An 11791-nucleotide genomic window follows, 5' to 3' on the forward strand; every position below is an offset into this window, starting at 1 on the left:
TATACAGAGTGTCCTCCACCAAATCATGGAAACACGGGAGACAATGTGATAGAATCGTGGAAACTTCCTTTCCAAGTTCCTCTGCTCCTGTCTCCCTGCATTGAAACCTGGACGCATCTACCTGAAGTCATAACCTGAGTTCCAGTGACTGTCCTAGCTACTTCTTCCTACATCTTTACCCTCCCTTTTCTAACCCACTGCCACTGTTTGTTGCTGCTGTTGCTGATGTCTGCTTTTGTGTGGCATGCCTCCCTTTGTCCTGTCTCTTTTTATTCCTTTCTTTCTTTCCTTTTTGGTGGTACTGGGGTTTGAATTCAGGTATCACACTTGCCAGGAAGGTGTTCTACCACTTGAACCACCCCTTTTTTTTGTGTGTTAGGTTTTTTCAAGATAGGGTCTCATGAACTGTTTGCCCAGGGCTGACTTTGAACCACAATCCTCCTTTCTCCTGAGTAGCTGGGATTACAGGTACAAGCCACCAGCACCAGATTCCTTTTGTCCGTTTCTGTTGCTGGCTCAGCCCACAATGCCCTTGGGAGAAAAATTTTATTGGGCCTAATGCTGCAAGACCAGGGAGCTGCATGGAAGGGCCCAGATGATTCCAAAAGTGAGCTGAATGACCGGTCATATAGCCAAGAGAGAGAGTCTGACAAGGATAGTTGCACCAATCACAGCAGAACCCTTCACACAAGTAAAGAATTATGTTTTTACCAATCACCAGCCTTCTTCTGGGCTTCAGTTGTCAATTAGGATGTTAAATTGTCCAGGCCCCAACAGCTTAGCTTATTTAAAGAAAAAAAAAAACAAACATTAGAAGGGAGACTTACAGCCAGGCCCCAGTAGCCTGCAATCCTAGCTACTCAGGCAGAGATCAGGAGGATCATGATTTGAAGTCAGACAGAGACAAATAGTTCACAAGACCCTATCTTGAAAACAACCCAACACAAAATAGGGCTGGTGGAGTGGCTCAAGTGGTAGAGTGCCTGCCTAGCAAGCATGAGGCCCCAAGTTCAAACCCCAGTACTGCCAAAAAAACAAGGGGGTGGATACTTATAATAAAGGCCTGTCATTAACAATCCTTTAACTCTAAGTCAAACACTCAAACACCTTTAGGGAAAGGTAGGTCATTTTATCTGTCATTTTTTTCAAATCAAACAGAAGTTCTTGTCATAGATTCAAGAGCAACCACAGTGACCCACAAGTCAGTTAGGCCTCCTTGCATTCTTCTCTGAAGTGAGTGGTACTGCAGGTGAGCGGCATCTCACCTGAAGATGGACCTTCCCCACCCCCATGATCCCAGCCAAGTGAACCCAAGTAGAACTTTACTTCCTCCTCTCTCTGGGTCACCTTTCTGTAGCCCAGCCATTAGGACAGAACAAATGGCACCGTGGTCCAAAACCACAGTTTGCTACACAGTTTGTTAGTTCTTATATTCTACCACTAAGAGAGAACATAGGAGATATTTTTGTCATTGTGCACGTATGTCCCCAAATGACTATAAAGTACCCTTGAATAGCTAGGCTTCTTATGCAATCTGTTAACTATCTATGCACTGCATTGATCATCCTGTCTAGCACCATTCAGCATCACAGAACTTCAAGCTGATAAATGCATTTTCTTTCTTGCAGTGCTTGGAATTGAACCTAGGATCTCATTCATGCTAGGCGAGCACCCTACCACTGATCTATATCCTCAGCCTTGATCAATGCATCTTGAAGGATCACCTAGACTGCCTTTCTCTGACACAAAATTCCCTAAAAGATTACCTACCCTTTCTTTGGTTATCTTTGAATCATTCCTTTTTGAAAAAAAAAAAAGCTTTTTGTAATATTTTACAAAGTTTTTCCTTACACTGAACCAGAATTAACATTGCTAATAATTTTCTTCCATACAGTGGTCTTTGCTTTGTCTGCTGGAATCATAAAGGAGAAACCAACTTCCTTTTCCACATGTGCAAGAGTCATGCACGTTTAGGAGCTAAATTTTGCCCCCTCCTATTCCTCAAATTCACATAGAAACCTCAGTACTCAAGAATGTACCTCTGAATTTGGAAATAGGGTCTTAAAGTTTATTAAATTAGATCTTTAGGGTGGGCTCACATAAAAACACAAAGAAATGATGGCCATTTACAAGCCAAGGACAGAAACCTCAGAAGGAACCAAACCCATCAATAGTTTGATCTCATCCAGTAAAGAAGAAGACAGATCCATAGACTCTGCTCAAAGTCATGTGAATTTGTTAACAAAACTAGAAAATCCATCCAACTCTGCTCCTTCCTGTCTTTGAGTCATTTAGCAAACACTCACTGAGGACCACAACCCTCCAGCTTGTCCCCCTGGGTAAGAGCCATAAATTTACTCTTCTTTACTTAAAGCAGCATCTCCAAATATTTGGCCTTTGTATTTTGCTTGGGCCTCTTTATTTCTAATATTCTAAGATTTAACGATTAAGAACTGTTTTATCCCAGTCACAACATCTAAAACTTTTTAGACTAGTAAGTCTTAAATTCATACTTTCTTAGACTTTTTTTTCTAGTCATATGGCAGATAGAGGATCAAAGAATCCTCTCAGTGCATCATGTTAATAAATGGCAGGTTCAGCTGGGAAGGTGGTAGTCCACATCTGTAATCCCAGCTACTTGGGAGCCTGAGGCAGAAGTATCATGAGTTCCAAGCTAGCCCAGACAAAGTTAGTTAGACCCTGTCTCTAAAACAAAATACAAACAAAAGGACTGGGGATATGGTTCAAGTGGTAGAGCACTTGCCTACCATGGATGAGGCCCAGGGTTCAATCCCCAGTGCAAAAAGAAGATAGGTTCAAAAACAAAAAAAAATATTTTTTAATGCATGAATAAAATGGAGGGAAAGTAAAGGAGTCCCTTGGAAACTAGAAATGACAAAAAAAAAAAAAAAGGCACCAATCCAGGGAATAAACATAATTTAGAGCACTTTGCCCTGGGGTTTCTACCCACCTCTGGTGTCTGGCACATGAGGTTTATTTGGGTTTTGGGGGTTTTTTGTTGTTGTTGTTGTTTTGCAGTACTTGGATTTGAACTCAAGGCCTACACCTTAAGCCATTTCACCAGCCCCTTTTTTGTGATGAGTATTTTTGAGATAGGGTCTTGTGAACTATTTCCCAGGGGCTGGATTCAAACCTCCATCCTCCTGACCTCTGCCTCCAGTGTAGCTAGAATTACAAGCGTGAGCCAGTGGTGCCTGGCTTGGTGCCTGAGTTTGTCATGCATGAGGGAGACAGAAGACAAAGCCAGGGACCTGACCTGTGACTTCTCCCTAAATTCAGAAACCTCAAAGCACAACACCCTGAAAGGGGAATTAAACCCACCTTAAAGCAGAAGACATTGGGAGTACATTACCTGTTTGGGGCCTTTTTTAGCTGCACCACCACCTTCATAAAGGTTTGTGGCCCCAAATCACATGATCTGAGTAGCTTAAAAGATCTCTAACTAAATTCACGTCATAGTGACCCTGACTTATCCATGTCCCTGGAGTCATCACAGGATCAAACACGGTTCTGTCTGTGTGATTTACCATAAATTTGGGGCTCAACTAGCTCCCACAGACAGAGCCCCAAGGAACTTAAGAAGAAAAAGTCATTAATTAGATATGTGAGGACACATACCCTCACAGATCCCTAGTGCACAGTGTCAGCAGCAAGAACTGGGGACAATTCTTTTCAATAACAGCTCCATCAGCTTTAGGACTTAAAGTGAGAGTCAAATGCACACCACTGCTAAATTGCCCTTCCGGAAGTCATGTTTGTTCAGGCAACTGCCAGCCTTTAATCACTGTATCTCTTTGTAATTGTAAATCATTATGGCTCGTGGTTATTTCAACACTTTTACCTTGTGTTCTTTCAAAATTCTTGGGTGGAAGCCACCTGATCTCATTAGATGAACTTGTTTGACAACAGTTCTATGACCTCAGGGTTACCAACATGATTTCCTAGGACTGCTTGTACTACCAGCAGTCTCATTTCTTAGACTCTAGCCTTAGGAAACAGTCCCAGGTGTCTTTAAGGGTTAAATGCCCAGAAATGGGTTGCTTTTCTCCTAACATTACTATAAAACTGTCTCATTTTGATTGTTTATAAGACTTTTGTCTCTTTTGCATCAATATGGAAGTAAGCCTTATCACTCCTCTGTCAATTTAGACAATGACACAATAAAAATAATGATCAAATGACAGGTGGTGTGTTTACTCAAGCATTTTGCTATGTACTTTAAATACATTAGGGCATTTAACTCTCATAAAATCCTTATGAAGTTGCTATGCTGATCGCCATTATCAATAATTATCAATATTTCTGCTTGGGGGTTACCGGGGTTTGAACTCAAGGGCCTACACCATGAGCCACTCCACCAACCCTTTTTTGAGATAGAGTCTCACAAATTATTTGCCCAGGTTGGCTTCAAACCAAGATCCTCCTGATCTCTGCCTCCTGAGTAGCTGGGATTACAAGCGTGAGCCTCCGGTGCCTGGTGGTCAATTTTTAACTATCACCATGTTACTGATGAAGAAACTGAAGCTGTAGGGAGATTATTTAAAGGTCCCCAAAATAGCTGGGCGCAGTGGCATGCACCTGTCATCCCAAGCTATTTGGAAGGTTGAGATTTGGAGGAGCACACTTCCAGGACAGTTCAGGCAAAAAAAGTCCGAGAACCCCATCCTGATGAAAAAAGAGAATCTGGGTGCAGTGACTGGCACCTGTCATCCCAGCAATGATGGGAAGTTTAAAATAAGAGTATCTTGGTCTAGGATGATCTGGGCAAAAAGCAAGACCCCTATCTCCAAAATAATCAGAGCAAAAAAGGTTGGAGGCTTGGCTCAAGCAATAGAGCCACACTGCTTAGCAAGTGTGAAACCCTGAGTTCAAACCCCAGTATTGCCAAAAATAAATAAATAAATAAGGTTCCCAAATGCAGAACTAGTTGGTGGTGAAATTTGAACCCAGCTCCATTTGACTAATGTTTATACTTTGAGTAAATACGCTCTACCTGTTGTATAGTTTTTTGCTTTGGGGGGTTTGTTTTGTTTTGTTTTGTTTGTTTTTGTTTTATGCAGTGCTAGGGATTGAACCCAGAGTCTTGCACTTGCTAGGCAAGAGCTCTATCTCTTGAGCCACACACCCAGCCCTTTTGTTTTCATTTTTACTAGCATATATTAATTGCACAAAAGGGTTCCATTGTGATCTTCCATCCTAGCCCTTTTGCTTTTATTTTGTATTTTGAGATAGGATCTTGCTGCTACCTTTGCCAGGGCTGGCCTCAAACCCAAGATCCTCCTGCCCCTGTCTCCTAAGTAGCTGGGATTACAGACATGTACCACCATGCTCAACTTACAGTGGAGTTTAAGAGGAGTTAAGTCATTCTAAAGAATAGGCAGCATCTTTGAGAAAAGATTCCGAATCCTTATCTAGTATAACAGGCATCTTGGTTAATTTCCTTTTGCCTGTGCCCACTAGATCCAATGACCACAGCCATTATGCATTTCCCCTGCTGGCAGAGCCTTAATTCTGTTTAGCGTCTCACCTTCCATACAGCTCACAGGTACCCTGTCCCAGGTAATAAATATTCATAAGCTCTGCCAATCATGGTGAATCTCTCCTCTATGCACTGGTGGTTCTTGCATGGGCATATGATGCTCTTCTAGCTGAAGAGCTATGAAAGTCTCCTGGGAATAGGAAGAAAGTCAGCAGGGAGTTGTGTGATTATTCCTGGCTCTTAAAATGGAACACCAGAGAGAAGACAGCCAGCCTTTTATATCCTCTGGCTATGAGGAGCTGTGGCAGCCATCTTGATACCATGAGAGAAAACAACCAGAAACATCTCTCATGTGCTTCAAATTTTTCTCTCTTGTCATTTTATTTTATAATTTAATCCTTGTATGTGTTGTTTTTTTCTTTTGAAAAACGAATTTAGGGCTGGCAGAGTAGCTCAAAAAGTAGAGCACCTGCCTAGCAAGTGTGAGGCCCTGAGTTCAAACCTCAGTACCTCCAAAAAAAACCAGTTTAAAAGAATTTTTATTTAAAATCTACTATTTTATGTTTCCTGTTTCTGGTTATTATTTGAATTGGAGCTTCATATTGGATGGAAACCAAACTAAAATAAGCTTAGCAATAGATGAGTGGATAGAGAAAATGTGATACACACAATGGAGTACTATTCAGCCATAAAGAAGAACAAAATCATGTTGTTTGCAAGAACATGGATGAAACTGGAGATCATCATTTTAAGTGAAATAAGTCAGACTCAGACAAATCACATTTTTCTCTCATACGCAAAAATCTCGAAATTTTTTTTAAAAAGAAGACATGCAAGTAGAAGGGAAATTCTTTGGGAAGTGGAAGGGATGGGGGAAGAAAGAGAAGGTAATGGGGGGTGAGTATGATAAAAGTACCTTATACACGTCTTAAAATGTCATAATAAAACCCATTATTCTATGCAAGTAAGATACACTAATGAAAAAGAAATATAAATAAAACATGCTTAGACAAAAATAAGAACTTAGCAACTCACATAGGCAGAAATCTCAAGGGTAAGGGTTGGACACCACTGACCCTCTCTGCTTCTTAGCTTCCTTTTCTCACTATGACTACATTCAAAAGACCAGCATCAGTTCCAGTGGCAGGGCCAGAGCACACATGTCTTCAGTTTCATGAAAAGAAACTGAAGGAACTGAAAGGATCTCATGGTGACTTAAATTGGTGGCCAGAGTGAAGATTAACCCAGCTTGAATGAGGCATTCACCTCTAGACCAGCCTCTGTGACCAGGAAGGTGGCATTATATGAGGGGAAGTCACCTCCTCTTCAAACCACACATCCAAGGCAGGGTGGAGGGACATTCCTCAGAAGAGAGGGATGTGGGGGGTGGAGTACTAGGGTTTGGAGATGCTCAGAGATGCTCTTAGCCAGTGTTCTCTAGAGGAACAGAACAAATAGAATGCATAAATGATCATAAAATGGGTTTTTCCTAGATCAATTACATGATCAAAGGCTAAATAGTCCCACAATGGTTGTCACAAGGCTGGAGAGCTAGGAAACCAATAACCGCTCCATCTAAGAAGCTGGAAGAGTGATGCAGCCACAGTGTGAAGCTGATGTCCTGGGAGCTCTCTGGAGAGTTGCTGGTACAAGTCTTTGTTCAAAGGCTGAAGAATCTGAAGTCTGATGTCCACGGGTAATAGCAGCAACAAAAAAAGCACCCAGTCAAGTAGAATAGGGCTTATGAGTGTTGGTGAGCTTCCCCTTCTGCTTTTGTTCTGTCTGACTCCCAACTTATTGGACACTGCACCCCGTATTCAAGGCAGATCTTTCTGCTCAGTTTGCTGGCACACATGTCAATCTCTAGAACACAAACACACCTAGAAGGGATCTTTACCAATTTTCTTTCAAGGCACCTCTCAATCTGGTGAAGTTGACAACCAAGATTCACCAACATCCCATAGATAAAGGAGAACCATGGAGGGGTAAATTCAACTATGATATATTGTAAGAACTTCTGAAAATGTCACAATGTACCTCCAGTACAACAATAATACACATACTCAACTTAAGGAAACAGAAAAAAAACACCACAGATGCTCCTCTGGGATGACTAAATCTTCATTGCTAAGCAAAACTTATCGTATGGCCTCTCCATGGGGTGAACTCTGTCTCAGGAGGTGCCTGAGACCTTTGTTCAGCTAAACCAATGGAAGACACACTTCTATTTCAAAAGGCCAGACTCACCTGGACCTTCAAAGTAGATCAAGTTATAAACTCTGTGGCACCTGCCCGCCATCTTTACCCATGTGTCTTCAGAATAGCCTGTGGGTTAGGGACCACTGCATCCGGTTTCTAGCTGAGGAACTACAGTAGCTTGTGAGGGCTGCCAGTAGTTTGTTAGGCTCCAACAACAGAAGTTTACTGGCTCATGATTCAGGCATCTAGAAGTCCAAAAGGTGTGGTATGGTTGATTCACTGTCTTCTTGGCTTGTAGGAAGCCATCTTCTTATATCTTTACATGGTCTTTCTTCTGCTGTACATGCAGGTGTTGAAATTTCCTTTTCTCTTAAGGACATCAGTCATACGGAATTACAGACAGCTTCTATAACTTTATTTTAACTTAATTACCTCTTTAAAAACTGTACCTCAAAAAAAGGTCACATTCTGAGGCACTAGGAGTAAGGACTCTGATGCATCTTTTGGGAAGGGGAGACACAGTTTAGCCCAACACAATAACAAAGACTCAGAAAGATTAACCAATTTTTCCAAACACCTACAGCAAAGATTTAGACCCCAGTCTGACACTAAGGATCAATCAGGAACATAGAAGGAACTCTATAGCCTTCTGCATGAAGCCACCAGATATGACCAGAACCATAATCACGCTTAGAAGGATAAGAATCTTCTGCATAACTGGGCACCCATGGCTCACACCTGTAATCCCAGCTACTTGGGAAGCTGAGATCAGGAGGATCAGAGTTCAAGACCAGCACAGCCAAATAATTCACAAGACCCCTTTTCAACCAATAGTTGGGTGCAGCGATTCCTGTCATCCAAGCTACACAAGAGGCTGACATTGGGAGGTTTATGGTTCCAAGCCAGTGAGGCAAAAAAGTCTGCAAGACCCTCACCTCAACAACAACAAAAAAGCTGGATGTGGTGGCACACACCTGTCACCCCAACTGTGTGAAAGAAGGTAACTAGGAGGATCAAGATCCAGGCCAGTCCAGGAAAAAGGCAAGATCCTAGCTCCAAAATAACCAGAGCAGGGGGGAGGAGGAAAAGGTGGCCCAAATAATGTATACACATGTAAGTAAATGTAAAAACAATAAAATTTTAAAAATAACCAGAGCAAAATGGACTGGAGGCATGGCTCAAGCAGTAGAGCACTTGCCTAGCAAGTGTAAGGCCCTTAGTTCAAAATCCAGTACTACAAAAAAAATCAAACATATATCCCTTTTCTTATACAGAGACTAATATTTCTGACTTAGTATTTGTGTTCTACAAATGGATTTATGCATTTTTTTCTGCCAAACTGATCTTTGTCCCTCGTAGTTTCTGAAAAATTTGTTCTCTGTTTTTCAGAAGGAGAAAGTATAACAGAAATGTTATCTACAAATCTGTCCCCACCCCAGCCCTCATCACACTCACCTGACAAAAGCCCCATTGCTGTGATACAAATCAATATTTGAGTAGCAGTTTATGAGATTTTCACGGGTGTTAACTCATCTCATTGTGGATGGTAAAAAGGAGAATGAGATATTGTTCTACTTAGTTTTTTAGTGACCTACTGCAGCTGAGAGAAGAAATGATGGAAGAAGTTTATACAGACAGAAAGTGTTGACTGGGACCTGGCTGAGGTCTCCTCACCCTGGACTTTGTCTCTCTCTGGATCATCCATCCACTGGAGCCTTCTGTATCCTACTCTCCCCCTGCTACAGCTGTCTACCTTGCCTGAGGACTACTAGACCTCCTACAAACAAGGCCAGTGAACAGCTTGCAATGCTGAGTCTGTTCAAGGTCATCATCAATTCCATAGCACTAAAGACCCTAAAAATTATTGAGAAGTTTGATTCTCGTCTAAGGCTATAATGCCAAGAGGAACCAGCTGTATCTCTCAACATCCAGGGCCAATTTCCTTCTGTGAGGACCTAGTGAGCTTATGCCCAGGATGCACAGACAACATACCCATGCAACCTGAAGGAAAGGACACTATTCCTGGAAAGGAAAAGAATTGCAACTGTGCTCCCATTTTGTGGGAAAAAGTCAGCACTCCCCTCATAGGCAGGTGGCTCTTGGTTTACAGAAAGTCTATGAGGGACCTTGTTTAATTAAGGAGAGGACCCTTAGCCTTGGGCCTCTTAAGATAAGAAAAGCTAGGTACACCTGTCTGGACTCAACTTAGAAGGCATGGATGTAGGTATGTTTATGTGCCCTGTGCAATATGCCCCTTGTCTGTTTGCTAAGTACTATTTATTTGTTTGTTTGTTTAGGCTGTACTGAGGATAGACCCTAGAGCCTCATGAATACTACTCTAGTATTCTTCCACTGAGTTTTACCCCAAGCCCTACTGAGTACCATTTAAAATGCTAGAAATTTCACCTAAAAATCAATTTCTGTTTTTTCTTGGAAAAATGAGAGTATGGGAATTCTGAGATCATACTCCTCTTGGCATCAATGAACTAAAGAATGACTGATTGGCTCAGCTAGGGCATGTACTCAACAGATGACCATCTCCCCACAATCTCATCTCATCCCAGATAACAAATGAACTCATTCCAGCCATTGGCTGCCTGGTCTGTCTTTGTGGGCATTTGGAGATATGGGTGGGAATGATTAACAAACTTAAAAAGAAATCACAACTGCTCAGTAGAATAAAAGCTCCAAAAGATTGTCAAAGGAGACATGAGGAAGGATCTGGAGGAAACAGAGGGCTTGAGGTGAAGGTAGAAGGTGGCTTATGAACTAGAGAACTAGCTCAGGATAGATTCCTTATGGCAGTGATAACTGAGAAACTTAAAGATGGTGAATATTCACCTTGAGGTTGATTTCAATTCCATGCTGTTATCATCATTCTTGTTTATTCAGAAACCAAGGATAAAATATGTTGTACACAAAGCTGTCCCAAGCCAGGGACACAAAGCAGACAGCAGAAACAGCTCCAATAGTCAACCTCCTGGATTTTAAACAAGGTGCAAAAAAGTTTTTTTAATTATATACATATATGTATATGTGTATATATATATAATAGATGATAGATAGGAAAGTTGTGGTTTGTTTGGGTGGAAAAATTACAGATGATTATTTTTCACCACTTTCATTTCCAAAATATTTTTGTTTTTATTATTGTTTTTCAGTTTTGGAGTTTTTTTTTTAAATAAAATTATCTCACCAAGAATAGCAGTCAGTTCAGTCTCTCCCACGAGCTTCCCTTGGTATTAGAAGACAGTCACAACCTTGCACAAGGTGGAGCCTCATTCTTGCCTTACCCTGCGAGGTAAAAGTGGGGGCGGTAATTGTTGTTTGCACCTTAAAGGCAGAAGTGTCTGTGATCGCTCTGAACACTCCTCTTAAACTGCTATAATAGCATATGCCACATAGCAAGACTCAGAACCTTATAACTAGCCTGTTTGTGGAAAGATGTCCTCTGTACACAGGCCAAGTATTTGAAAATACCACCCACTCAACGGGTATACCTCAACAGGATAGCTTTGGGAAACCAGCCACCCCTGGCTTCACTTTGATCTTCCTCTGTCTACACTCTTGCTTCAGCAACTCCTCCAGAAACATACAACTACTAAGTATTATTATTGTTTGGTAAGAACTGTAATTACTACAAGGACTGCCCAAGATTGAAAAAAAAAACAGGATAAAGTTTGTATATTTACTGGTGTGTCAGCTAGAGAATCTGTTTGTATCAGGAATAGCCTGAACCCATCTAGTCACTTCCACCTCCCCTCCGTCCCCGCATTAACTGGCAGAGGAGAGATCGAGCTGGGGGACCCTTGACCATCCAGAGCAAGCCACTCGAGGAACCGAGATGCAAAGTCCTCCCAAGTTCCTAGAGACGCCCCGGAAGTGCAGCGCGGTCCCGGAAGACAGGGTGCAGACGTACTTCCGGTCTTTGTGACTCATTGTGTCTGAGTCGAGGCGTCGGGAGGGCCTAGGTTCGTGTGCGGTGCCCTTCGGCCGGCCTGAGCCCCAGAGTCAGCTCCCCTTTCTCGCCCAGCGCCCCCAGGCCGCTCCCGGGGCACACGGTGAGACTTGGGGCCGGCCTGTGGGGAGGGG

At 42.2% G+C, this 11791-nt stretch overlaps 1 protein-coding gene across 2 annotated transcripts in view; it reads left to right on the forward strand.

Moving 5' to 3' along the window:
* The first annotated feature begins 11603 nt into the window (after window positions 1–11603).
* Window positions 11604–11791, forward strand: part of Zkscan1 (zinc finger with KRAB and SCAN domains 1) — a 37946-nt gene continuing 37758 nt past the window's right edge. For both annotated transcript variants that reach the window (XM_020185012.2, XM_020185013.2), the window contains exon 1: window positions 11604–11760. The gene's annotated coding sequence lies outside the window, so the exon portion shown is untranslated. The remainder of the gene's footprint in view (window positions 11761–11791) is intronic.

The sequence above is a fragment of the Castor canadensis genome, chromosome 6, assembly GCF_047511655.1.
Source record: "Castor canadensis chromosome 6, mCasCan1.hap1v2, whole genome shotgun sequence".
NCBI lineage: Eukaryota > Metazoa > Chordata > Mammalia > Rodentia > Castoridae > Castor > Castor canadensis.